Source organism: Bufo bufo, chromosome 3 (assembly GCF_905171765.1).
Source record: "Bufo bufo chromosome 3, aBufBuf1.1, whole genome shotgun sequence".
Taxonomy (NCBI): domain Eukaryota; kingdom Metazoa; phylum Chordata; class Amphibia; order Anura; family Bufonidae; genus Bufo; species Bufo bufo.
Genome location: NC_053391.1, coordinates 127,821,910 through 127,849,019, shown reverse-complemented (window position 1 = coordinate 127,849,019; position 27,110 = coordinate 127,821,910). Strand labels below are relative to the sequence as shown.

Here is a 27,110-nt window from a genome sequence, read left to right as displayed (position 1 = left end):
CTATATGAAACAGATGTATTTTTTTCACCCCAGTAAGCACAAAGCCATATGTCTGGCCTAAATGTGACACTCACTTATGCCCATCTAATCCCAGATGTGCACTATATGAAACAGATGTTTTTTTTTTTCACCCCACCAAACAAAAAGCTGTATTTCTGGCCTAAATGTGACAATCACTGATGCACGTCTAATCCCAGATGTGCAGTATATGAAACAGATGTATTTTTTCACCCCAGTAAGCAAAAAGCTGTATTTCTGGCCTAAATGTGACACTCACTTATGCACGTCTAATCCCAGATGTGCACTATATGAAACAGATGTATTTTTTTCACCCCACTAAACAAAAAGTTGTATTTCTGGCCTAAATGTGACAATCACTTATGCACGTCTAATCTCAGATGTGCACTATATGAAACAAATGGTTTTTTTTTTCACCCAAGTAACCAAAAAGCTGTATTTCTGGCCTAAATGTGACAATCACTTATGAACGTCTATTCCCAGATGTGCACTATATGAAACAGATGGGTTTTTTTCACCCCAGTAACCAAAAAGCTGTATTTCTGGCCTAAATGTGACAATCACTTATGCACGTCTATTCCCAGATGTGCAGTATATGAAACAGATGTATTTTTTTCACCCCAGTAAGCACAAAGCCGTATTTCTGGCCTAAATGTGACACTCACTTATGCACGTCTAATCCCAGATGTGCACTATATGAAACAGATGTTTTTTTCACCCCAGTAAGCAAAAAGCTGTATTTCTGGACTTGCAGATAGCCTGTGCTGGTGCGCTATCATTGCATAAAATGGCTGCAAATTATATATTGATATTGATTAACTGAAGGAAAAAAAGTTTGTTTTCAGTAGTAGTTGGCTCATGGCAGGCTTAAATAAATTGTGCACTGCACCAACAAAACACATTTGCTGTAGATCGCTGAGTAAAGAAGCAGTTCTGAATCTTCATAAGATTTCTCCCTGATCTCTCCCTCACAGCAGCTGCAGCCTCTCCCTACACTAATCCGAGCAGAGTGACGGGCGGCGCTATGTGACTCCAGCTTAAATAGAGGCTGGGTCACATGCTGCAGTTGGCCAATCACAGCCATGCCAATAGTAGGCATGGCTGTGATGGCCTTTTGGGGCAAGTAGTATGACGCTTGTTGATTGACTGCTTTGCACCCTTTCAAAAAGCGCCATAAAAATCGCCGAACACCGAACCCGAACTTTTACGTAAATGTTCGGGTTCGGGTACGGGTGCCGAAAACACCCTAAAGTTCGGTACGAACTTTACAGTTCGGGTTTGCTCAACTTTACTTATAAATAGTTTTTTTAGTTATTTTTTCACTATGAGGTTTTTTCAATTGCTGTCCCTAGCACCTTCTCACGTCTGTCCCTGCACTTAGAACGCTTGAAAATGTCTGACTCTAAGATGGCCGCTGTATTTATAGGGCTGTGACATCACAGGGCTGGCTGTCTGCTGATTGGCTGCATGCATGGCATTGTGGGTCAGCCTGCCTTCCCAGAGTTCCTTGCCCCATGTCCTTACAAGTGTAGCCACCTTTGTAGCCACAATTTTAGGAAAAATTGTGATTCATGACCACGAAGCGCGAGGAAATTTGCATTAGTTGTGAATCAAATTTTTCCTGAAATTCGGATCGAATTCCACTTTGTCAGATTCGATTCGCTCATCTTTAGTCTGGACTCCACATATGAGGACTTCAGGGCATATTGCCTTATAAACTTCATATCAAGAACTGGCTTATCATGATGTTTAGACTACTGGGAAAATTTGTTATAAGGGCAACATCTTTTAAAAAAAAAAATAAAGAAGTAAAAAATTAAAAATTATCCATGACGACTTTATGTCACTGGGTTTGTTTAGACGTTAAATATAATTCTGCTGTCCTCCAAGAAATGCATACCTAATTGTGACCACATGATTACTGGTGGCTTTCCACATGGACATAACACTAGGGATTTCTCAATGCTTTTTACACTACAATAATAGTATAATTTATAATTTATAGTGCATGCCATGTTTGCATTATAATTTGTGACTTTTTGAGCTTCTATTCAAAAGTAGTTACAAAGGGTGTGTGGCTCAGCAGGAGGGCATGGCTTTTCACAGCTTGCCATATTTGCCATGATTTAAACCAGAAACCTGCATAAATTATAGCTGAGATTTACTCCAGCTTCTAGTTTCATGTTCACAGCCAACCAGAAGATGCGCTACATTTCTTATGATGCCTGCGCATCTTACTCCAATGCACTTTTTACTAAAACTGTGATAGAAATGTGAGTCTTAAATTGTAAATCTCCCCCAATAATTGCTTCTGACACAAATCAGAATTCCAAATATTTAGATGGATCTGGTACAAAAACTGAGCTCCAAGTTATATGGGGTTGCCTATCAATAGGTGTATATTCTATTTACAAGCAGCATATTCATTATATAAAGCTAAAAATATATCATTTATAGAATGACATTATATTGTCTGCTTTATTGATATAATAGACATACAAGTTGTGGAATTTGTAATATATTTCCTTTCAGGGAAAATAAATGACTCCCCTTTGACTTTGGCTGGTTTTATAGGTATTAACAGCACATCATATCCATTATTAACAGTCAAAGTTGTATTGCACTGACACCTTAAAAAAACAAGAAATTCTCACTAGTCCTGCCAGGAAGCCCATGAAATATTGACCCGTTTAATATCAGCACTTAAGCAGACATATGGTCCAGAGCAGTAATCTCTACACTGTTCTGTATGGTAAGCAGCCTGGATGGATAGCTGAAAAAATTCATATATTCTAACCAATAATGTATGAGCTCCCGTAAATAACCACACCTATGATTTCTGGGGACTTTTTATGAACCAATTGACCTTCGCTCTGCCAGTATATAAGTCTGCAGAGCACTTTCATGTGATCACAGTCTGGCTATTTATAGTTTTTCATTCATTATTCCCCGACATCATTTCTCAAAAGCTTGCCAAGCTTCTTATCACAGTAAAGGGAACAGATTGGTAGGACAGTGACAGGATATCATGTTCTGTAAAGGACTGAAACCTCCGTGTTGGCATATTTCAGCTTTATTTATGATCCAAGTTTTATAGGAATTCAACTATTTTAAAGGGGTAAAATATTCCCTGGAATTGTATAGGGTACTGAAAGAGTATAATACCATGTAGTTACAATATTATTGTCCACTCGATTTGTGTTAATACGCAAATGTAGACAACTTTCTGGAAACAAAATAAATTTTAACAGGTCACATTTAGACATGGTTGACTGTCATTGATTTTAACTTAACAGAAGGCGTTTTGCTTGTAGGCTTACCATACCATGTACACCCTTTCCATAGTGCTCTGACAGTTCCTCACATTTAGCCCCAGAGACTCAGACACCATAGTTGAAATTAATTGGGTTAAAGTAAATTCAACCCAAGTCAACATCTCACAGCTTCATCTGTATATTGTTCAGGCAACAATAAGGTTCTTCACTCATATTATACATGGACATCTTTTCTAACATGTCAAAGGGCTATCCAACATTTTTTCAGACCTCACAGAATGGCTAGACTCGGGGTAGTGGTTCTACTTACCTGGTTCTCCCGCTCCATTGCTCCACCACTGACTCTGCAACACCCGTCTCTCTCAGCATCAACATCCTGTTGACAAGAGGGCATGTGTGGCCTGTTATCCACACAGCACGTGACCCGGTGGGAGGATGTTGATGGCAAGAGAGACAGGAGCTTCAGAGCCAGTGGTGGAGCAATAGAGCTGCAACCCAGCAGCAGGGATCGGGTAACTATGTTCCCCACCATGGTCCGGCCACTCTGAGGTTTGAAAAAATGTTGGATAACCTCTTTAACACCATGTATAGCTATAATGGTGGTGGTTAATGATGTCCAAACCTAATGACTAGAGATGAGCGAATTTCTCCAAAATATTATTCGGTTGGTTCGTTGGATTTTCCAAAACAATTTGATTTGAATTATTTTGTGGCGAATCGCATTACAAAACTGCTATTTCCTGGCTGCAGAGACCCTGTATAGTGGTGTGGAACACTGTGCACTGCAGCAACACACATAGTGAGTCTGCTGTGGTAGTGAAACAATACTGTGAATCAGTATGGCACGCAGATGACAAGCGTTGAGCTAAAACTGACCAAATAACTCAAGTGTGAAGTCAGCCTTACAGGACGGTGTTAGAGTCAGGTATAAAGAACTGTGCAGAGGCCCAAGATCCTATTATAGCGTGAAAGAATGCACTTCTTTTAAACCATAGTCAGCTGATTCCACATGGCTGTCTACAGAACCTGTTCTATTAAACGCTTATACAAGTAGAGCCCCCCTGACAGAGTAGAGAGGGTGTCAGCAGTAAGTTTGTGTTGACATCACAGATTTTTTTGCCCTTCCTCTGATCCGTCAGAACAATAACCCCCCAAAAAACGGATCCTGTCTGTTAAGCATCCACCTTCACTCGGTCAGCATTTGGTCAGTAATCCATCAGTATTGCTAATGCCAAAAAAGAAAACAGGAGAGGATCCAAAACAGAGATGACACGTGAATGGAATATTTGCATGTCTTCTGTGTTTTGTACCCACTCCTGCTTTTGGCTACCAAATCATAAGCCAATTCTGATGGGACCATACAGGCCTTACAGCTGCTACACAGACAGGATCTGTTGTGTGTCTCATTTTTCCTTCCTTATGACATATCAGAAGAAGGGTCAAATAAATGATGATGTCAACCAGGCCAAAAAGGCAAAATAGTGGCCCAGACATGGAGTGGGGAGTGTGGGAACAGCATGAGAAGTCCACAGTGGCCCAATGACATAGTGTGGCGGTGGCAGCAGCATCAGGAGACCACAGAGTGGCAAGGTGACATAGTGTGGAGGTGGCAGCAGCATCAGAAGACCACAGAGTGGCAAGGTGACATAGTGTGGAGGTAGCAGCAGCAGCATCAGGAGACCACAGAGTGGCACAATAACAGAGTGTGGAGGTTGCAGCAGCAGAATGATGAGGCCACAGAGTGGCAAGGTGACAGTGTTGAGGTGGCAGCAGCATCAGGAGACTGCAGAGTGGCAAGGTGACATAGTGTGGAGGTAACAGCAGCATCGGAAACCACAGAGTGGCAAGGTGACATAGTATGGAGGTGGCAGCAGCATCAAGAGACCACAGAGTGCCCAATGACATAGTGTGGAGGTGGCAGCAGCATCAGGAGACCACAGAGTGGCAAAGTGACATAGTGTGGAGGTAGCGGCAGCATCAGGAGACCACAGATTGGCACAATTACAGAGTGTGGAGGTGGCAGCAGCAGCATGAGCAGGTCACAGAGTGGCAAGGTGACATAGTGTTGTGGTAGCCGCAGCATCAGGAGACCACATAGTGTCAAGGTGACATAGTGTTGAGGTAGCAGCAGCATCAGGAGACCACAGAGTGGCCCAATGACATAGTGGGGAGGTGGCAGCAGCATCAGGAGACCACAGAGTGGCAAATTGACATAGTGTGGAAGTGGTAGCAGCATCAGGAGACCACAGAGTTGTAAGGTGACATAGTGTAGAGGTGGCAGCAGCATGAGGAGACCACAGAATGGCATGGTGACATCGTTTGGAGGTGGTAGCAGCATCAGGAGACCAGAGAGTGGCACAATGACAGAGTGTGGAGGTGGCAGCAGCATCAGGAGACCACAGAGTGGCAAGGTGACATAGTGTGGAGGTAGCAGCATGAAGAGACCACATAGTGGCAAGGTGACATAGTGTGGAGATGGCAGCAGCATGAGGAGACCACAGAGTGGCAAGGTGAAATAGCTTGTAGGTGGCAGCAGCATCCGGAGATCGTGAAAACTCAGATCCGATGGTATATTCTCATGAAAAGCGCCATCTATTGGTTTCATAGTCTTGTGACAATACTATTACTCTTGTCATAAGACTATGAAACCAATAGATGGTGCTGTTCATGATTCATGAACAGTGCCATCTATTGGTTTCATAGTCTTATGACAACACTATTACTCTTGTCATAAGGTCTATGAAACCAATAGATGGCGCTGTTCATGAGTAGTGTAGATCATGAATTTTCCACGCAAATGGTTTTTCAGCTGGAAAACAAGGCCGAGTCTCCTCATTTGCATGTCTTTCCCATATGCCCATGTTTATGCAAATTCGTTTTTACATGAGAAAACTGAGCGCAGGTCCACCCAAGCCACCCAGATCTGAAGTAACTTTGAGGCTTACTGGCTCTCAGTCAGATGAGAGCTGGTTTGGAATGTCTCATAGTGCGCAAGGCTGCCATTGTAAGGTATGCTGACTAAGCCTGTCATCTGTCTCATGGATAGATTGATGGCTTGCATATACTTGGCTTTTGGTATATACCCTTTGTGTGGTTGTTTATTGTATGTCATAGATAATAGGAGTCCAATACGCATGCAGCAATCCTCCTAATGCTGTTTCCAAACCATTTTGATGGGGTTTCCATCAATTTCTAACCTTTTTTTGTGAACCAGACACCTTCTTCTCTTCCGAGCAGGGGGTGCCTGGGTTCTCTCATTGACTTCCATTGTGCTCAGGTGCTCGGTAGAACACACGAGCATACCGATGTGTTCAGCAAGAGCACACGAGCACACGAGTACTTTGGCGCTCGATCAACACTACTGTTAACCCTTTTGTAAAGTTAAAATTAGTCCCCTTAGGATTCAATTAAATCTAAATTTTGGAACACTCACAGTACATCAAGACGCATGGCAAATGGAGGACAGAATACACTGCACTGTTCTAAATGCTAGCTTCACTAACTCCCATATGTGGAGCATTTGTGTCTGTGTTGAAGATTATGATAATAGGGAGGGCTTCAAATGTCAGTTGTAGCACTTGCATTGTTCTTCATCAGAATGTTATAAAGCTAGTCAACCAGAACAACATAAAGCAAACATTGGCTTTCCATCATTTCTACAATTCTATTAAATACTATATTTTCAGTGTCTACAAGTAGTGCTTACATAAAGTAACTTGATTCAAGAAAGTGTCCAGGCTATGCTACTCAATACACAATAAGCATGAGGTTTAATAGTGCTCCGATTCCCACCATCCCATGTTTATCTTAGATAATAAGTTACCTGGGTGTACCAGGCACAGCTTCATTTCTCTAACATTTCCAGATGCGTGATAAGCATTCACATTAGTCAGAAGCAGATGTAGAATATTCTTTAATGACACTTACTGAAAATGATAATGGAGACCTGTTTTAAAAATATTAAAGGGATATGTGATGAATCCCGCACCCAGCGGCCACACCTGACGTCATCTATGTCGAGCCCATGAAATATGGTTTCGTCACTGGTTTCCAAGAGTTGATGTTACGCCCTCCCTGGGAGCACATAAGCTCAGCTTAGTACAGTTTACACAGACACCTCCTGCCCACACGGGCACAGGGAGGCACGGGGAGTGAGAGAGGGTGGTCCCTGCGGCCTCCGGCGTATCTTTACACTCGCTCATAATCCTTACAAGCTGAGAGAGCCTTTTCACTGCTCCAGTGAAACAGAGCTTTTCCAGCCTGGTAGACGGCCACCAGTTCCTCATTTGATATAAGCCCGGTCTGCTAACAGGATTATATAGGGATAGAAACCAACCCGCAGTAGCGTATAACTATGCCGAAACACGGATGTGGGAATTCGTGGATCGAGATACAAGAACAACACAAGATTAAATTATATATATTTAATTTCCTTAAGGGCACACTATGCAATACACGATACACACAGAGAATATATACAGTGGTCGGATGCGCAAATATAGGTGGTATGATACAACATAATTAAACAGAGCAAGAGTCAGTTACCAGGGGGATGAGTAGTCCTTTGAGTTATGATGATGTCTGGGTTGCTTTAATCTTTTAGGTGTAGTCACATGGGGGCAGTGATGTCAGCAGTTTGTCTGCAGTCCCTCCAAACATATTACTCAATGTGAACCCCTAAAGATATAGCATAAAATCTAATTTGATACAAGTTAGCGAGAACAATTTAGAGTCAGTTTGGGTTACCTTGCAGCTTGATAATCATAAGGTAACTTGTGTAGGTGTGATATATAGACCACCTAGCCAAGTCAAAGAATTAGATGATCTACTAGTGGAGGAAATAGCTAAAATGACATTGAAGGGGGAAGTTATCATTATGGGAGACTTCAATCTTCCTGATGTAAACTGGAAAACCAAAATAGCTAGTTCTGCCAGGAGTACAGATATTCTAAATTCCCTACTGGGATTATCTCTACAGCAAGTAGTTGAGGAGCCAACCTGGAAGGAGGCCATTTTAGATTTAGTATTCACAAATGGGAATTTGGTATATGATATTACTGTAGGGGAAAGTGTGGTTTACTATAAGTACAGTCACACCACACAAAAACAAAAGTTTTAGATTTTAGAAAGACTGACTTTTCTAAAATTAGATTAGTGGTATACGAGTTCCTATCAGATTGGAACAGTTTCATTGGAGTCCAGGAGAAATGGGACTACTTAAAAGTGGCACTATTGAAGGCAACAGAAAATTGCATTAGGCTTGTCAGTAAAAGCAAAAAAAGGAAGAGACCACTGTGGTACTCAGCAGAAGTGGCCAAAATCATTAAAAACAAAAAGATAGCATTTAGGAATTATAAAAAAAAATGAAAAACGAGGATGACAGGCAAATTTATAAGATTAGGCAGAGAGAGGCCAAACAAGTTGAGCCTCTAAAGCACAGGCAGAAGAGAAATTAGCTCAGTCAGGAAAAAAAGGCGATAAGGCATTCTTCAGATACATAAATGAAAAAAGGAAACTAAAACAAGGAATTACCAAATTAAAAACAAAAGAAGGAAGGTATATGGAAGAAGATAAAGAACTAGCTGACTGCCTCAATGAATACTTCTGTTCAGTTTTTACAAAGGAAAATGAAGGGAAAGGACCTCAGTTAGGAAAGAAGACTAATGAATCTTTTGATGCATGTGTCTTTACAGAGGAAGAGGTTCTAAGTCAGCTGTCTAAAATTAATACAAATAAGACACAGGGGCCTGATGGGATATACCCAAAGCAATTAAAAGAGCTCAGCAGTGAACTAGCAAAACCATTAACAGATTTATTTAACCAATCACTGGCAACAGGAGTCGTCCCAGAAGATTGGAAATTAGCAAACGTTGTGCCCATTCACAAGAAAGGTAGTAGGGAGGAATCGGGTGACTATAGGCCAGTAAGCCTGACATCAATAGTGGGGAAACTAATGGAAACCATACTTAAGGAGAGGATTGTGGAACATCTGAAATCCCATGGATTGAAAGATGAAAAACATCATGGGTTTACTTCAGGGAGATCATGTCAAACTAATCTTATTGATTTTTTTGATTGGGTGACTAAAATAATAGATGGAGGAGGTGCAGTAGACATTGCTTATCTAGACTTTGATACTGTCCCACATAGCAGGCTTATCAATAAATTGCAGTCTTTGGGCTTGGACTCCCATATTGTTGAATGGATTAGGCAGTGGCTGAGGGACAGGCAACAGAGGGTTGTAGTCAATGGAGTATATTCAGACCAAGGTCTTGTTACCAGTGGGGTACCTCAGGGATCTGTTCTGGGACCCATATTGTTTAATATCTTTATCAGCGAAATTGCAGAAGGCCTCGATGGTAAGGTGTGTCTTTTTGCTGATGACACAAAGATTTGTAACAGGGTTGATGTTCCTGGAGGGATACACTAAATGGAAAAGAATTTAGGAAAACTAGAGGAATGGTCAAAAATCTGGCAACTAAAATGTAATGTTGATAAGTGCAAGATAATGCACCTGGGGCATAAAAACCCAAGAGCAGAATATAAAATCAGTGATACAGTCCTAACCTCAGTATCTGAGGAAAGGGATTTAGGGGCCATTATTTCAGAAGACTTAAAGGTAGGCAGACAATGTCATAGAGCAGCAGGAAATGCTAGAAGAATGCTTGGGTGTATAGGGAGAGGAATTACCAGTAGAAAGAGGGAGGTGCTCATGCTGCTCTACAGAGCACTAGTGAGACCTCATTTGGAGTATTGTGCTCAGTACTGGAGACCATATCTCCAGAAGGATATTGATACTTTGGAGAGAGTTCAGAGAAGAGCTACTAAACTGGTACATGGATTGAAAGATAAAACTTACCAGGAAAGATCAAAGGACCTTAACATGTATAGCTTGGAAGAAAGACGAGACAGAGGGGATATGATAGAAACTTTTAAATACATAAAGGGAATCAACAAGGTAAAAGAGGAGAGAATATTTAAAAGAAAAACTGCTACAAGAGGACATAGTTTTAAATATGAGGGCAAAGGTTTAAAAGTAATATCAGGAAGTATTACTTTACTGAGAGAGTAGTGGATGCATGGAATAGCCTTCCTGCAGAAGTGGTAGCTGCAAATACAGTGAAGGAGTTTAAGCATGCATGGGATAGGCATAAGGCCATCCTTCATATAAGATAGGGCCAGGGGCTATCCATAGTATTCAGTATATTGGGCAGACTAGATGGGCCAAATGGTTCTTATCTGCCGACAGATTTTATGTTTCTATGTTTCTATGGTCTTTGGCCTGCATGGGCCTTTTCACCTGTAGTCGGTCACTCCCCTCTCTCCCTCTGGTAGGAGTCCACCCTCCCTTCCTTGTCCTGGTAGCCAAAGACCCACAATACATTATGGCCCATAGCTCCAGGGAGATGGTTCTGGGACCAACAGACCTGCCTGGGTTCCGGCTACAGGTGGAGACCAAACATGGCTCCGTTATTAGGTTTCTGCTGGGAGATCTCTGTATCTCCCCTTCCTGGCATCCTACCCCCAAACTACAACCAGGTGAATGTCCTTTTTGGCCCCAGGGTCGCAGATCTGTAACTGGTTTAAGCCTGTGACGGACGGGCAATTCCTAATTCCTTCTGAACCCCTGGTTCCATGATGTCTGTTGGATCTTTTTGTTCAGATGACCCCCCCACCGGCATTCATCCTGCCAGAAAGGCTTGAGTTGCCATTGTGGCTGACTGAGGTGTGAACTGCAAATATGTGGTCTGCTTTGAAGCCAGGCCCTCTGTGGAGTTTACTCCCTCTGCTATCTGACAGCAAATGGCTGGAATTAGATCATGATTCCACATTCCTCACACCTCCCCCCTTTAGAGGGTGCTAGGGGGCAGTACATTCCTGTGTTCCCCTGTGCGCCCATCTACATCCTCTCCTTGCTAAGATAACCCGTCGGTGTTCCTGTGGTCACAGCCCTTCCTGTGGCGAATGGTAAAGTGATACTGCTGGAGAGCTAGGCTCCAGAGTAGCAGCCTCAAAATTAATTCCTGACACGGTGTTTAACCAGCTGAGGGGGTTGTGGTCCATCTCCACAGTGAAGTGGTGCCTGTACAAGTAAGGCTGCAAACGTTGCAGTGCCCAGACAATTTCCAGGAAACACTTCTCCATCGTGGGGTAGGCCACCTCCCTCGGCGGGAGCTTCTGACTCAGGTACAAAATGGGTTGTTTTTGAACCTACAAAAAACCTCTCTGTCTATAACTGACAGCACAACATTCCACCTGGAATAACATCCAATGTCATAACAACAAAAGCCAGTGGAGATATCCAAAATCGTATAAATTTTTATTGTATATTAAAATATGTAGAAAAAGGCAAGATGGAAAAAAGTATACAGAGAAGCGAAGGGCATATAATCTACTGGACTGTCATGTATCCCCACAAGGCTGATAAGCACTCGCCAGGTACCAGGTCAGCTGCTGTGTCTCACAAACTCCCATACATGTACCACAGAGGGTGTATAATATAGACACCCCAATGGGGGAATATGTTGCATGATACAGTAATATACGGGAAATTCCCAGGGTGTTAGTGAGATCCACAGCCTGCGTCCTTAGCAACCATAGACAACAATTGTATCCACAGCCTAGTCTATAGCACAACACAATGATGGTAAATATACGGCCTGAACAATAAACATAGGCCTAATATTGATGTGATATATAACAGTGAATATAGCGGTGTCTTAATATACATACCTGACACAGGACGTACCTGAAGACATGACAGAGCCCAAAGAGATACGGTGACCCTAAGTGCAAGACCTCAACGCACGTTTCAGCTCAGCGGCTTTGTCAGGAGGTATGGAAATTCGAGATAGCAGGGTATATATACTGGTGACATTAGTGGAAAAAGTACCTGGATTGTGGACACCTGTGCTCCAACCCAACGGGCGCGAAACCACCATGATGTACTGCGCCATCTCCCAGCGCGTCCATACCATCGCACTGCGCATGCACAGTGCGTAATGACGTATAGGAGCATGTCGAGATGGAGCCGGGCAGTGCATGCGTGGAATTGCGATTCAGTGGAACTCATTTGACCCGCAAGCTCCTACCTGTTGGTAAAGCGGCTCCTGTTGGGATAATGGCTATAGCTAAATCTCAGGGTTTTCTAATACAATTCGGGGGTAACTCAATATTACTGTATAAGAATAATCCATATTAGGCCCACATTTTACACTATTGAATAAGGCCAACTAGCCTGACAGTATAGGAATTACCATACTTATCAGTATATAATGGGATGAAAAATACAACACTTATTATACAATCTATCCATATGAGAAATTATCCAGTGACAATGCCTATATCCACATGATTGCTATGTCCAATCAAAGCAAAACAAGTGAATTAAAAGAATTATAATTAATTAATTATTGCACATGATTAGATTATACAATTATTTTACATGATGATGTTATACTAGTCATATCTTAATGATGGTATAACATATAAGCAAATTAAATAAAAATAATAATAAATATAAATAATAATAAATATAAAAAAATAAAAGAGAATATAAAATAAGATACAAAAAGAACAAAAATACATAAAAATTGTGATTTACCACATAATCCATATTAACATTACATAATTCATAATATAATTCATAATGTACTGGGTCTCATGGACCCAAACAAGTTAACTGCATATAGTGTCAATAATAAGATACTGGTACCAAAGATAAGCTCAGTACATAGTAATAGAAAGTGCATACAGTTTTAATAATAAAATACCAGTGCCAAACATAAACCCAGTACATAATAGTATAAAGTGCATATAGTGTCAAAAGTAGGACAAGAGTGCCAGAGGTGATCCTGCACGTGTCAAGATATCTCTTTAAACAGTTGGGGTAGTGGCCGGTTCAGGTAGGGACAAGGACAAAACCACAACCAAATATACATTCATGCAGTCAACTATGGCACTCATGACCCATCACTTATAAAGGTCATCATTGACATACAAGTCACTATCCATCATATCTATATGGCGGTGACCTACTAATATATACAGATGGTTTCCCCCTAAATAATTCTATAAAGGTAAACAAGAATCCCCTAAAGACAAATAAGGGAAGAGACCCATCCAATCTAGGCAATCATTAGTATGATACGTCCACATGTATATGTGTTCTTATCGATTCCAGATCTTCTTTGTTTTGTTCAAGAGTCATCTTCCCATAGCCACTTATTGGATCCATTTCCACCTTATCCCACGTAAAGAAGTAGAATGATAGTCTCGAAAAAGGAAAAGAAGCAAAATTATATAAAGAGTAATACATATTAAAAATACTATACCCTGCAGTTAAAATTCACGCTATTCTTATAGGAAGGAGGAGAAGCTGTTAGACTCATTGAGACCATGCGGGGCTATGGTGTCCAGGATAACTATCCATCTAGTTTCTCTACGGAGCAGGGCTTGTTTAATATTCCCGCCCCTGGACCCCAAGTTAATTTTGTCTATGCCTCTAACTTTCAGGCCCAGTGGGTCCGATGCATGATGCCTACGGAAATGCCGTGGAACTGCTTGCAATGTATCAAGGTCTTTCAACAGAGGGTTGTAGTCAATGGAGAACATTCAAAACAAGGTAATGTTACCAGTGGGGTTCCACAGGGATCTGTACTGGGACCGATTTTGTTTAATATCTTCATAAGTGATATTGCAAAAGGCCTCGCTGGTAAGGTTTGTCTTTTTGCTGATGACACAAAGATATGTAACAGGGTTGATGTTCCTGGAGGGAAACGCCAAATGGAAAAGGATTTAGGAAAACTAGAAGAATGGTCAGAACTCTGGAAACTGAAATTTAATGTGGATAAGTGCAAGATAATGCACCTGGGGCGTAAAAACCCAAGGGCAGAATATAGAATATTTGACACAGTCCTGACCTCAGTATCTGAGGAAAGGGATTTAGGAGTAATTATTTCAGAAGACTTAAAGGTGGGAAGACAATGTAATAGAGCAGCACGAAATGCCAGCAGAATGCTTGGATGTATAGGGAGAGGTATAAGCAGTAGAAAGAGTGAAGTGCTTATGCTGCTGTACAGAACACTGGTGAGACCTCACTTGGAGTATTGTGCGCAGTACTGGAGGCCATATCTCCAGAAGGATATAGATACTCTAGAGAGAGTTCAGAGAAGAGCTACTAAACTAGTACATGGATTGCAGGATAAAACTTACCAGGAAAGGTTAAAGGACCTTAATATGTATAGCTTGGAAGAAAGAAGAGACAGAGGGGATATGATAGAAACTTTTAAATACATAAAGGGAATCAACTCGGTAAAGGAAGAGAGCATATTTAAAAGAAGAAAAACTACCACAAGAGGACACAGTTTTAAATTAGAGGGGCAAAGGTTTAAAAGTAATATAAGGAAGTATTACTTTACTGAGAGAGTAGTGGATGCATGGAATAGCCTTCCTGCAGAAGTGGTAGCTGCAAATACAGTGAAGGGGTTTAAGCATGCATGGGATAGGCATAAGGCCATCCTTCATATAAGATAGGGCCGGGGGCTATCCATAGTATTCAGTATATTGGGCAGACTAGATGGGCCAAATGGTTCTTATCTGCCGACACATTCTATGTTTCTATGTTTCTCAAGTACCTCAGAGGCTGCATGGTACTTACTTATATGTTCCAACACCTGGACCGTAAGGGCCCGAGTGGTCATCCCAATATAAATAAGGTTACATGGGCATGTAATCAGGTATACCACTGCCTCTGTGTTACATGTAATGTTATGGACAATTTTAAAGTTTTTTCTCCTAGAGGAGTCACAAAAAGCAGTGGAACGAACCATATATTTGCATGCCACACAAGATCTGCACGAAAATTATCCCCATCTAGGACCCCTACTACCAAAAATATTTCCTGCTGTTTGTACAACATAATGACTACTAGTAAGGAGATCACGTAAATTGCGTGATCTCCTCCATGTAATCTGAGGATAAGGGGTCAAGCAAGCTGCCAGATCCCCATCAGTTTGAAGGACCAGCCAATGCTTGCGTAAGATGTTTTGGATAAATCGCCATTTGTTAAATGGAGTAATAAATCTCACCCCTGAGTCTCTACCATCTTTTCGTCTAACTTTGCTTACCAACAAGGAGTCTCTCGTGGTATTTTTTGCTCTTTCATAACCTTGCCGAATCATGTTTGGTTGATAACCTCTCTCCAAAAATCGTTGTGTCAAGAGGGACGCCTGTTGTTTGAAGTGCATATCATTGGAGCAGATCCTACGTGTTCTCAAGAATTGCCCTGTTGGTATCGCCTGTATAGTTTTCAGGTGATGTGAGGAGAAAGCGTGGAAAAGGGAATTGACAGCCGTAGTTTTTCTGAAAAGATTAGTGGATATGAGTCCATCAGATCCCTTCACAATCATGATATCCAAGAACTCAACCTTGGTCTGGCTATATTTCCAAGTCAATTTGATCTTTCGATCATTGACATACAGTCTCACCAGGAAGTCCTCTAGGGCAGGCTCAGAGTCCTGCCACAAGAAGAATATATTGTCTATATACCTAGACCATAGGAGTGTGGCATCATACCCTGAAGTGTTGTGGACTATCTCTCTTTCCCACAGCCCCAGGAACAAATTAGCATATGAGGGCGCACAGGACGCCCCCATTGCTGTTCCCTAGAGCTGTAGGAAGAGGCGGTCCTTAAAAAGAAAATAATTATGGGTTAACATAAATTCGAGCAGGGCCAAAATAAATTTCACCATATCGTTATCATAGTCGGTCATAGATAGAAAAAAAATAGATGCTCGCACTCCCTGGTCATGGTATATAGACGTGTATAATGACTCCACTTCACAAGTGACGAGGAATGCATCCTTCTCCACATGAATGCCATTAAGTCGTCTCAGCATATCTGTGGTCTCTTTCACAAATGATGGAAGGATCTCAACACTTTTTTTAAGAAAAAATTCTATAAATCTACCCATATTGGCACATAGGCCCCCAATCCCCGACACGATAGGGTCGTCCTGGGGGGTTGATCTGATTTTTATGGACCTTTGGGAGTAAGTACAGTGTTGGTTTGATGGGAAATTCCACCATCAATCCCTCCATCATTTTCAGACTGATAATGCCTTGGTCTTGCGCCTCCAACAAGATCTCATCTAACTCCCTCTTGTAGAGAAACGTGGGGTCTCTTTCAATTCTACTGTAACATTGTTTGTTATTTAGCTGACGAAAAGCCTCCTTCCCGTACATCTGCACCGGCCATATCATGACATTACCGCCCTTATCTGCTGGTTTGATAACCACTTCCCTGAACTCCTGTAGTTCTCTTAGTGCCTGTCTCTCTATTTTGGTCAAATTGTATACCCTAATATATGCGGTTCCTTCAGTTAGATTGCGTTTGACCAACTTCACAAAGACATCCACTGCCGGGCACAAGGATTTGGGGGGGAATGTCCGTGAGCGCCGGTGCAGATGTACGGTGAGTCTGCTGGTCTCAATTTCAAACTGGTCCTCCAATAGGGACTCCAGGTCCCTTAATGCTTGCCTCTCAGGTGGTGATGTTAGGAGGGCCATCTCTTGACCATGACCAAAATATTTTTTGAAAAGGAGTTTGTGGGCAAATAACTTAAAATCTTTAATGGTTTCGAAGTAATAAAATTTACCTACTGGAGAGAAGAATAGACCCTTCTGTAACACCTGCTGCTGTGGTAAGATTAACTGAATATCAGAGAGATTGATTACCTTTAATTCCTTGATCTCTTCCCTCTGCCATTCCCGTTTCTGTATTTCCTCTTTTGTGCAGGGGTGCGCAGGTTGTAGCCTGCTTTTTCCAAGTCCGGTCCTCGTCCGATGGCCGAGCGCCGAGCACCCATCTAAAAAAGATGCTCCTCATTCCTCCTCTGATATCGATGATGTTATTGTTTGGGAGCGTGAGTGCGATTCTGGCCTTGTAGTATTTCTCTGCCACCTAAATACCTTGTTTTGTTGGTAAACATTCAAATCTCTCTGAAATTTCTTTGATTTGATGGATTGTATTTCTCTTTCCCACTTAGCCAGGTCTTTTTCCAGCCTTTTATCAAACCCTTCCAATTCCTTCTTGGTAAGGAGCTGTTGGATACTCTCCTTATGGCTGTCAATATCCTTCTCCACGATCTCCAATGCTCTACGATCCGCTCCAATCAGTAACTCAATCAGAGTCTGTGAGCACTTCGTCAAAGTGTCTTCCCACCTACTCATAAAGGTGGGGTCTTCACCTTCTAGAGTTGGAAATATCTGAACACACAACCCCTGTGGCACAATACTCTTATTGAGTTAATTTTCTAATGCAGCTTTATTCCACCACAACTTCGTTCGTCTCCTAAGTGACTCTCTGATCTTATACTTCAACTCCTTGCTATGACATTTCTCTGTATCCTGTGCCGATTTTTCTCCAAAAACCGTTCCCAGTTGTGACAACCAATCCTTGTAACGTTTTCTAAAATCCATATATGAGGTATTACCTAGAAATATATATAATACTTTTGAACCTACAAAAAACCTCTCTGTTTATAATTGACAGCACATTACACCTGGAATAACATCCAATGTCATAACAAAAAAAGCCAGTGGAAATAATATATCCAAAATCGTATCAATTTTTATTGTATATTAAAATATGCAGAAAAAGGCAAGATGGAAAAAAGTATACAGAGAAGCGAAGGGCATATAATCTACTGGACTGTCATGTATCCCCACAAGGCTGATAAGCACTCGCCAGGTACCAGGTCAGCTGCTGTGTCTCACAAACTCCCATATATGTACCACAGATGGTGTATAATATAGACACCCCAATGGGGGAATATGTTGCGTGATACAGTAATATACGGGAAATTCCCAGGGTGTTAGTGAGATCCACAGCCTGCATCCTTGGCAACCATAGACAACAATTGTATCCACAGCCTAGTCTATAGCACAACAAAATGATGGTAAATATACGGCCTGAACAATGAACATAGGCCTAATATTGATATGATATATAACAGTGAATATAGCGGTGTCTTAATAGATACACCTGACACAGGACGTACCTGAAGACATGACAGAGCCCAAAGAGATATGGTGACCCTAAGCACAAGACTTCGACACGTGTTTCACCTCAGCGGCTTCGTCAGGAGGTATGGAAATATGAGATAGCAGGGTATATATACTGGTGACATTAGTGGAAAAAGTACCTGGATTGTGGACACCTGTGCTCCAACCCAACGGGCGCGAAACCACCATGATGTACGGCGCCATCTCCCAGCGCGTCCACGCCATCGCACTGCGTATTGCGCGCAATACAGGCATGGGTCACTGTTGCTGCATTTTTCAAGCTGCTAGAAGTTTCCTGAGACTGGAGAAAATGTTTGGCATGGAAAAACATCACAATAGCTTTATATGCAAATATATTAGCTATTGTGCAAATCAGCAATTAATAATGCGCATATTTTTGCCCAATACGTGCAACATCACATTTTAGCAGGTCTGACTACATATTACTGATTGGTGCACTAAGTATTGTTGTGAACATGTGACATGACAGCACTATGTGTGTAGCATGTACAGTATATATGGACAGCAGAACCTATTACACTACCTAACACCCTGCACTGGAACCTATCAGCTACACTATATCGCGATCTAACCTACACCGACTATCTCCCACTAACTATCTGTATTATATACTGTATATAAGCTAACTAACTAACTATCTAATGTAATTAAACAGTAAAGCACAGAGCACAGCAATGACACTGCTGTCTCTCTCAGAACTCCATAAAACTACAGAAAATGGCTGCTGGGGAGGTTCTTATATAGTAAGGGGTAGGCAACTTTACTATTGGTTGCTAGGGATGTTGCTAAGCTCAGACAAAGACATTGCAGCCTCCTCATTGGCCCACAAGAAAGAAGGGAGGTTACTGATGAAAAAAAAATATCTAGAATATTTGCGAACACTAATATATAGCATTATATTCTAAATGTTTGCGAATTCTTGAAGTGGTGATATTCGTGATTAAAATTTGCGATTCGAATATTCGCGCACTACACTAATGGACAGCAGAGCAGAGAAACAGTAATTACTATCACACTACCTAACACCCTGCACTGTAACCTATCAGCTACACTATATAACTATCTAACCTACACTGACTATCTCCCACTAACTATTTGTATTTTATATATGAGCTAGCTAACTAACTAACTAACTATCTAATGTAATTGAATAAGGATCCAGATGACTCAGCAAAGCACAGAGCACAGCAATGTTACTGCTCACTCTCTCTCTCTCTCTCTCTCTCTCTCTCTCTCAGAACTGCAAAAAACTGAAGAAAATGGCTGCTGGGGTGTTTCTTATAAAGTAAGTGGTAGGCAACTTTCCTATTGGTTGCTAGGGATGTTACTAAGCTCTGACAAAGATACTGCAGCCTTCTCGTTGGCTCACAAGCAAGAAGGGAAGTTACTGATGGAAAAAAAAATCTAAAATATTTGCGATCATGAATATATAGCACTATATTCTACATCTTCGCGAATTCTCGAAGTGCCGATATTCACGATAAAAATTAGCGATTAGAATATTCGCTATCAACACTAGCCTTAACCTGGGCGAGCATGTCCAGGAGGGTCTCCTCCTCTCCCTCTTCTTGAAGGTTGCATACAGGGAGAGCACATGCCTCCCTCTCATGATGTGCCTTCATCATGTTCACGTGGAAGGCCTTCCGCCGTTCCCGTGCGAGGTCCAGGGTTACTAGGTACGTGACGGCGTTGAGCCACTGGTGCACAAGGTACGGGCCTTCCCAGACCGCCTAAAGCTTGTCCTGAGGTACGGAGACCAGTACCCATACCTTTTGACCCACCACCTGGTAGGTCCTCTCACAAGTGTTCTGGTCATACCATTGCTTCTAATCGACCTGGGCTTATATTATCATGCATCAGCTGTGACAAGGCTTGCATCTTGTCCCGGAAGCGCATTACATACTCGACGACCGACACTCCAGGGGTGGCTACATCTCCCTCCCAGGCCTCTTTCACCAGAGCCAGGGCCCCCCGCACACATCACCCGTACAGGAGCTTAAAGGTGGAGAACCCTGTGGAGGCCTGTGGGACCTCCCGGTAGGTAAACAGCAGGTGGGGGCAATACCGCTCCTAGTCATGCCCATGGAAGTCGACCAACATCTTAAACATCTGCCTCAGGGTGCCATTAAAACATTTACACCGTTGGTCTGTAGGTGGTACGGGCTGGTCATCAGATGTTGCACCTGCGTCTGCCTACAGAGGGACTTCATCAATTGTGACATGAACTAGTTCCCCCGATTGGTGATCATTTCCTGGGGAAAGCCTACTGTGGAGAAAATCTCCAGCAAGGCGGTGGCCCGCTTCCGGATACCGGGTGGCATAGTCTACTACTGTCAATATGAAGCGTTTCCCAGAGCTGCTGGGAACGGACAGCGGTCCAATCAGATCCACAGCCACCCTCCTGAAAGGCTCTTCAATGATGAGAAGAGTTAGCAGTGGGGCTTTGGGACGCGGCCCAGCCTTCCACACCCTCTGGCAGGTGTCACACGAACGGCAGTAGGCACCCACATCGGCCCCCATCTTTAGCCAGTAGAAATGCTGTGCTAATCTGGCCTTTGTCTTAGTGACCCCTAGGTGTCAAGCCAACGGAATCTCATGCACAACCTGCAACAACTCCGCCCTGAACAGATAGGATACCACTAGCTGTCGGTCTCTAGGCCTCGCCTCCAGTGAGCCCTGCTGGACCGTGATCCGGTATAGCCACCCTTGGTCCCAGACTACCCGCTCGAGGTCTGAGTCCGAGCGAGGCTGTGTAGCCTGCTCCTTGAGAGAGTTAAGGCTGGCATCAGCTGCTAACACCGCCACTGCCACCGCTGGTAGAGTCTGCTTCACCTCAGCTTCCGACCAAGTCGCCAGTCCAGATGGACTTACCTGGCTCTCTGACATCCTGGTTGTGGAGGAACCCTGCACTAAGGCCTTACCTGGGAGCCCTACTTATCCTGGGACAGCCCTGACCTCATTTGCATCCTTCTCCTCCGCAGCTGTCTGCCCCGTTATTGTCCCCTCAGTAACCACACCTGAGTACAACATGTTCCAGCATGCTTGCTGGCCACACCCTGGGGCCTCAGCATAGCTGGCATGAATGACCCCTTCCCTGCTAAGGGAAGAGGCATACATTACATCCCCCACATCACCATCACCAGGCATGTTATGTACATTATCAGTACCAACAGGGGTGGACATTATATCACATTCTGGGGAATCGGACCTTGGGGTGTCAGAGGCCACATACATAGACACAAGCTGCCCCAATTTCGTCCCCAGCAATACACTGGCAGGGATATTTGAGGATACCCTGACCTCCCTTACTCCTCGACCAGCGGTGGACTGGCAACTTAAAGTGGCCCATCCAAATTGACAGAAGGTGGGAGCAACACAAGTAGGCAGGCTCAGCCATACCATATGCAATGCAGGGCCAGGTGGGGTGAATGGCGGGGTAGGAAGCTTTAAGGCTCCTGTGCCCACAGAAGTATTCAACTGTATCACCTTCCTGATAATGGTAATTCAGGAGGTCATCTGTCGTACCCAGCTGGGTGCATAAATACTTGATGCTCCCATTAATGTTGAGAGCATTGGATTGTTAAATACCGGGCGCCCTGCGGGCGCTGGGGATACATGGCCTTGAAGTGTCCTGGCTGCTTACACAGGTGGCAAAGTCATGGTTCCCCCACCGACGTGGAAAGTGAAGCAGGGGCCCGTGCCCACTTGGGCCTAGGGGCAGGGGCAGCAGGTAAAGCGTGCATATTACCCCCTCTACAGCCAACAGGCTTCCGGACCTCGGAAGTCCTGTTGTTGGTGTACTCATTGGGCAGGGTTGCTGTTGCGGAGGCCCCTTTGGCTTCTGGTCACATAGGTACTGCTGGAGGTCCTGCGGGCAATCCCACAAAAACTACTCCGTGGAAATGAGCTCCTTCAGCTGCTGGACAGTGGTGAGCTCCAATCCACAGGTCCATTGGTTGACTGCTCTAAGCAAGGCCTACATGTGATCGGCCCAGCTCTGGGTAGGACCCCACTGCAAACTCCGGAGCTTCTTCCGGTACGTCTCAGGAGTCAGGTTGCACTGCCGGATCAGCGCCTGCTTGATATCCTCATAGCTCAGGATGGTCTCGCTGGGCAGGTTTCCGAAGATTTCCAGGGCTTTTTCCCCTGAAAGCCACATTAGGAATCGGACCCATTGATCCGGCAACTGGCACTTTTGACAGGCCATCTCAAACGACAACAAGAAGGTGTTCAAGTCCCAATCTTTGTTCAGCAGCGAAAAGTCCTCCGCCCATAGCTAGGTCCAGGGCAGCTTGTAGGAGAGCAGCAGAGCCTGTCTGGCTGGGGGAGAGTGGCCTGACCGTCGGCAACTGGCTCTTTTGGCTGTGCTCCCCCCTGCCTTGAAGAAAGCTGCCTTCCACCTCCTCTTGGCCCCTCATCTGGACTGTGTCCTTCCCTCCAATATTCATAGCATCAGCCATCTCCTTAGCTTTGCGCCTTGTGATACTGGCCATCATTGCAACCGATGGTCACTGACACAGAACTGCAACCTGATGCACACACACACCTTATTGTATTTGCACTCAGACTGTCTAGTGTTGAGCTGATGTTAAGACTCCAGGTGCAAAATCTACTGCTGGTAGTCTTTAGTACAATATAAAAGAAATTAATCACCAGTCCGCAACAATGCTATGCTGCAGGTCCGAAAAGTGTTGTGGGGTCAGTCACGCTTTAAACAGGTATAAATATAGAGTTCGGACCGCGCATATCATCAAGGCCAGTATGCAAACAATTTTTCCTTCTTCCTTCTCCCTTTTGAAAGAGAACCGAGGGCTGCAAATATCCTATATATGGATATACTGCAACTGATAAAAGTTAAGATAGTGTAAGTCCGTACGGTTAGTTAACCTGCACTGCACAGATTATACTTACACAGCGCTATGTCAACCAAGGCGTGTATATAATCTCTCCGTAGATAGTTGTTTTTATTCTAACGGAGATCCACGTTCCCATGCAATCACGCAGGATCTGCCCACGGACTTAATTCAGATATACCCCAGGTGAATCTACTGTTTTTTTCCTTCGATTTCTTTTCCTAGAGGTTTCTGTGAATACAAGTGGCTTCTGCAATAGTGAAGCTCCGATGATGTTTGGTTAAAATTTTTATTTGCACATACTCACAAACATGCTCTTTAAAGTTGGCATTTAAAATCCCGACGTCCTAAACTTTTGCCCGACCCGGGTTTCACTCCTTGAGCTTCGTCAGGGGCACACTACATCTTTCCCTCCCCCTTCTTTTTATTTGGTAGGCTGGAGTTAATCAAGCATCTGATGTGCTACTCCAGACAACTTGCCTTTTCACTGCTTTAACCCTATACTTGTATCACCTAGTCCTCAAGGAAAAAAACGGATGCTATTAGGTCTCAATTCACATGGACATAATTGTTCTATCAGTTTTATATTCTAATTTAACACAGCTTGCAGGTCAAAGTCTACATTCAGACCTCCTGGTTGTAGTGTACCTAATTCATATATCCACTTACTCTCTTTTTTATTAATTTTTTCCAGAAAACTTCCTCCCCTCCAATGATTTTGTACGGATTCCACCCCCATAAACTTTAGACCCTCTGGATTTTTTGGGTGACATTTTTTGTAATGAGCCGATACACCATGACTTTCAAGTCCTTTTTTAATGTTTCTTATGTGCTCCTGTACACGGACCTTAAGGGGTCTAATGGTCCGTCCTACATACTGTAGGCCGCAAGGGCACTCCAGTACATATACAACCCCTTTGCTATAGCATGTCATCTCACCCACTAATTCCAACTGTTTCTCTTTGATGGTACTCTTAATTATAGTGCTATTTTGTGACCTTTCTGTTCTTTTTCTGTTTTTGCAAGCAATGCAAAAACCACACCAGTTAAAACTGTTTTTTATTTTTTTATTTTTGTTTTTATCTTCTAGTCGATTAGCACTGTGTACTAGTTTGTTTTGTAAATTGGGTGCTTTTTTATAGATGACTAGCGGTTGTTCAGGAATCACAGGTCCGAGTACTGGGTCATTTTTTAGGATCGACCAGTTTTTTTTAATTGCGTTTTTTTAGTTCCCCAGAGCACTGTGTGAACTGGGTTATAAATGAAAAACAAAAATCAATGGTCTTTTTCAATGTTTTTGGTTTATTCGGGGTTCCCTCACACACAGATTTAGGTCAGAAACAAATAGAAAGGCAAACAATTTAGAAATGGGAGGGCAGAGAGGGACCGAGGAAAAGAATTATAGTGTGAATAGTAGATCTAACGGTTACCCCAGATATCAGTGGGAGGAATGGGATGCTATAAGGAAAAATTAACATTATGGGGATCCACCTACTAATACATGGAACACACAACATTATAATGGAAACTATAACGGATATGGGAGGAATTCCAACCATTATCAGTGGCCGAGTGCGAGGAGACCATACCAACAATACGGGCGACAATATAAAAATAATAACCCATACAAATTTGTAAAAGAGGACCCTACGATAATGCAGGGAAATAGGGTGAGACCAACCCAAAATGGAGACGAACCAAAAGATGTAACGCAGGAAGAAAGGCAGTTAGATCAACAGAATTTTCCACATCAAGCGATCAAGGGTGTACAGAGGGAGGAACAAGAAAAACTCGAGAAACTGCAGGAAAGAAAAAACAAAACCACACCAAATACCAATACACCGCAAAAAAGAAGGTTTATAGAGGAAAAAGAGGGGGGAAAAAACACAAAATCGGCAAACAAAAAAAGCAAGGTGTGAATGAAGGGATATTTAATCTCAGCAGACACACCCTGTCAGAATCCGAAAAAGCGGTACTTAGAAAGGGGTTGAAATTTGCGCCATCTAAAAGTTTGAATAAATTTGATGCCTTTGTGGACATCCACAAATATATTAGAAAGCTAAACATAGCTAAATTTTTTGTGGGGAAGGAACCAGCCAATAACCAAAATAATGCAGAGCAGAAGAAAGAATATATACATACGAAATTAAAAGATAAATCAAAATTTTATCCTAAAAATAATGAGTGCATAGATGCCTTCAAAAGAAGTATTCTGAATGAATTGGAAAAAATAGAACTTAAAAAGAAAGGAGGCAATTTAACCAAAAAAGAAAGAGATGCATTAAAAATGTTACAGGACAATCAGGATATAATAATAAAGCCTGCAGACAAAGGGGGGGGGGGGGGGGGAGTAGTGGTTATGAATGTTGAGGATTATGAAGCGGAGGTCCTGAGACAGCTGTGTGACATCAAGACCTACGCTGTGTTGAAAAAAGACCCCCTCCCAGAATACAAAAATAAATTACAAGCTTTGGTCAAATATGGAGGAGACAAAGGCATACTCAATAAAAAGGAAATGGAATATTTGAACTTAAAGGAACCGATGACCCCAATTATCTATATACTACCGAAAATTCACACAAGTGCTACAAATCCCCCCGGTAGACCTATAGTGTCAGGGATTAATTCCCTCACTAGTAGAACTACGGAGTATATAGATAATTTTTTACAAAAATATGTACCACTGGCACCTTCTTATCTGAAGGACAGCGGTAGTGTGGTTAAAATGATAAAAGAATTGCAGGGGGTTGGGGAGAACACGTGGATGGCTATCATCGACGTGTCCTCCTTGTATACTATCATACCAAAAAAATTAGGATTACAAGCAATACGAGAAACCCTGTACAATGACCCTGATATGATTAAGACACAAGCGGACTTCATAGTACGCTGTGTTGAATTCTGTTTAGAACATAATTATTTTTGGTTTAAGGGCCAATATTACTTACAGAAGGTTGGAACGGCGCCCCCAGTTTTGCAAATATTTTTATGACCATGTGGGAGAAACAATATATTGACCCCGAGATGAATAAATTCAAAAAAAGTGTGACTCTAAAAACCTGGAAAAGGTATATAGACGACTGCTTGGTGATATGGGAGGGGGAAAGAAACCAGCAGGAGGCCTTTATTGCAGGATGGGAGAATGAAGAATGGAACCTAAGTTTCACTAGCACGGTCAGTGCGGTCTCTGTGGATTTTTTGGACCTGACTATATATGTTGAAGAGGGACAGCTCAAAACCAAGACCTTTTTCAAACCCACAGATGTTGACGGGTATATAGATCTAATGAGCTGCCACTATGCCCCTTGGTTGCATAATATACCGAAGGGACAGGTCCAGAGAATCCACCAAAACTGCACTGATGTAGCTATCTTTAAAAAGCAAAGTAATATAATAAAAGAAAGTTTTTTTGGAAAAGGGATATGAGAATGACAACTTGGATAGATGTATAAAAGATATAATTAAACAACGAGAGGGAACCCCGAATAAACCAAAAACATCGAAAAAGACCATTGATTTTCGTTTTTCATTTATAACCCAGTTCACACAGTGCTCTGGGGAACTAAAAAACGCAATAAAAAAAAACTGGTCGATCCTAAAAAATGACCCAGTACTCGGACCTGTGATTCCTGAACAACCGCTAGTCATCTATAAAAAAGCACCCAATTTACAAAACAAACTAGTACACAGTGCTAATCGACTAGAAGATAAAAACAAAAATAAAAAAATAAAAAACAGTTTTAACTGGTGTGGTTTTTGCATTGCTTGCAAAAACAGAAAAAGAACAGAAAGGTCACAAAATAGCACTATAATTAAGAGTACCATCAAAGAGAAACAGTTGGAATTAGTGGGTGAGATGACATGCTATAGCAAAGGG

The 27,110-nt window shown here is 42.6% G+C and overlaps 1 long non-coding RNA gene across 1 annotated transcript; it reads left to right on the top strand.

Annotated features, from left to right (window-relative positions):
* Positions 1–6,052: 6,052 nt before the first annotated feature.
* Positions 6,053–23,132, top strand: LOC120996501. The gene is made up of 3 exons (XR_005777794.1): positions 6,053–6,064; positions 18,667–18,671; positions 23,023–23,132. It is a non-coding gene; the product is annotated as an uncharacterized LOC120996501 (long non-coding RNA).
* The last annotated feature ends 3,978 nt before the right edge of the window (positions 23,133–27,110 follow it).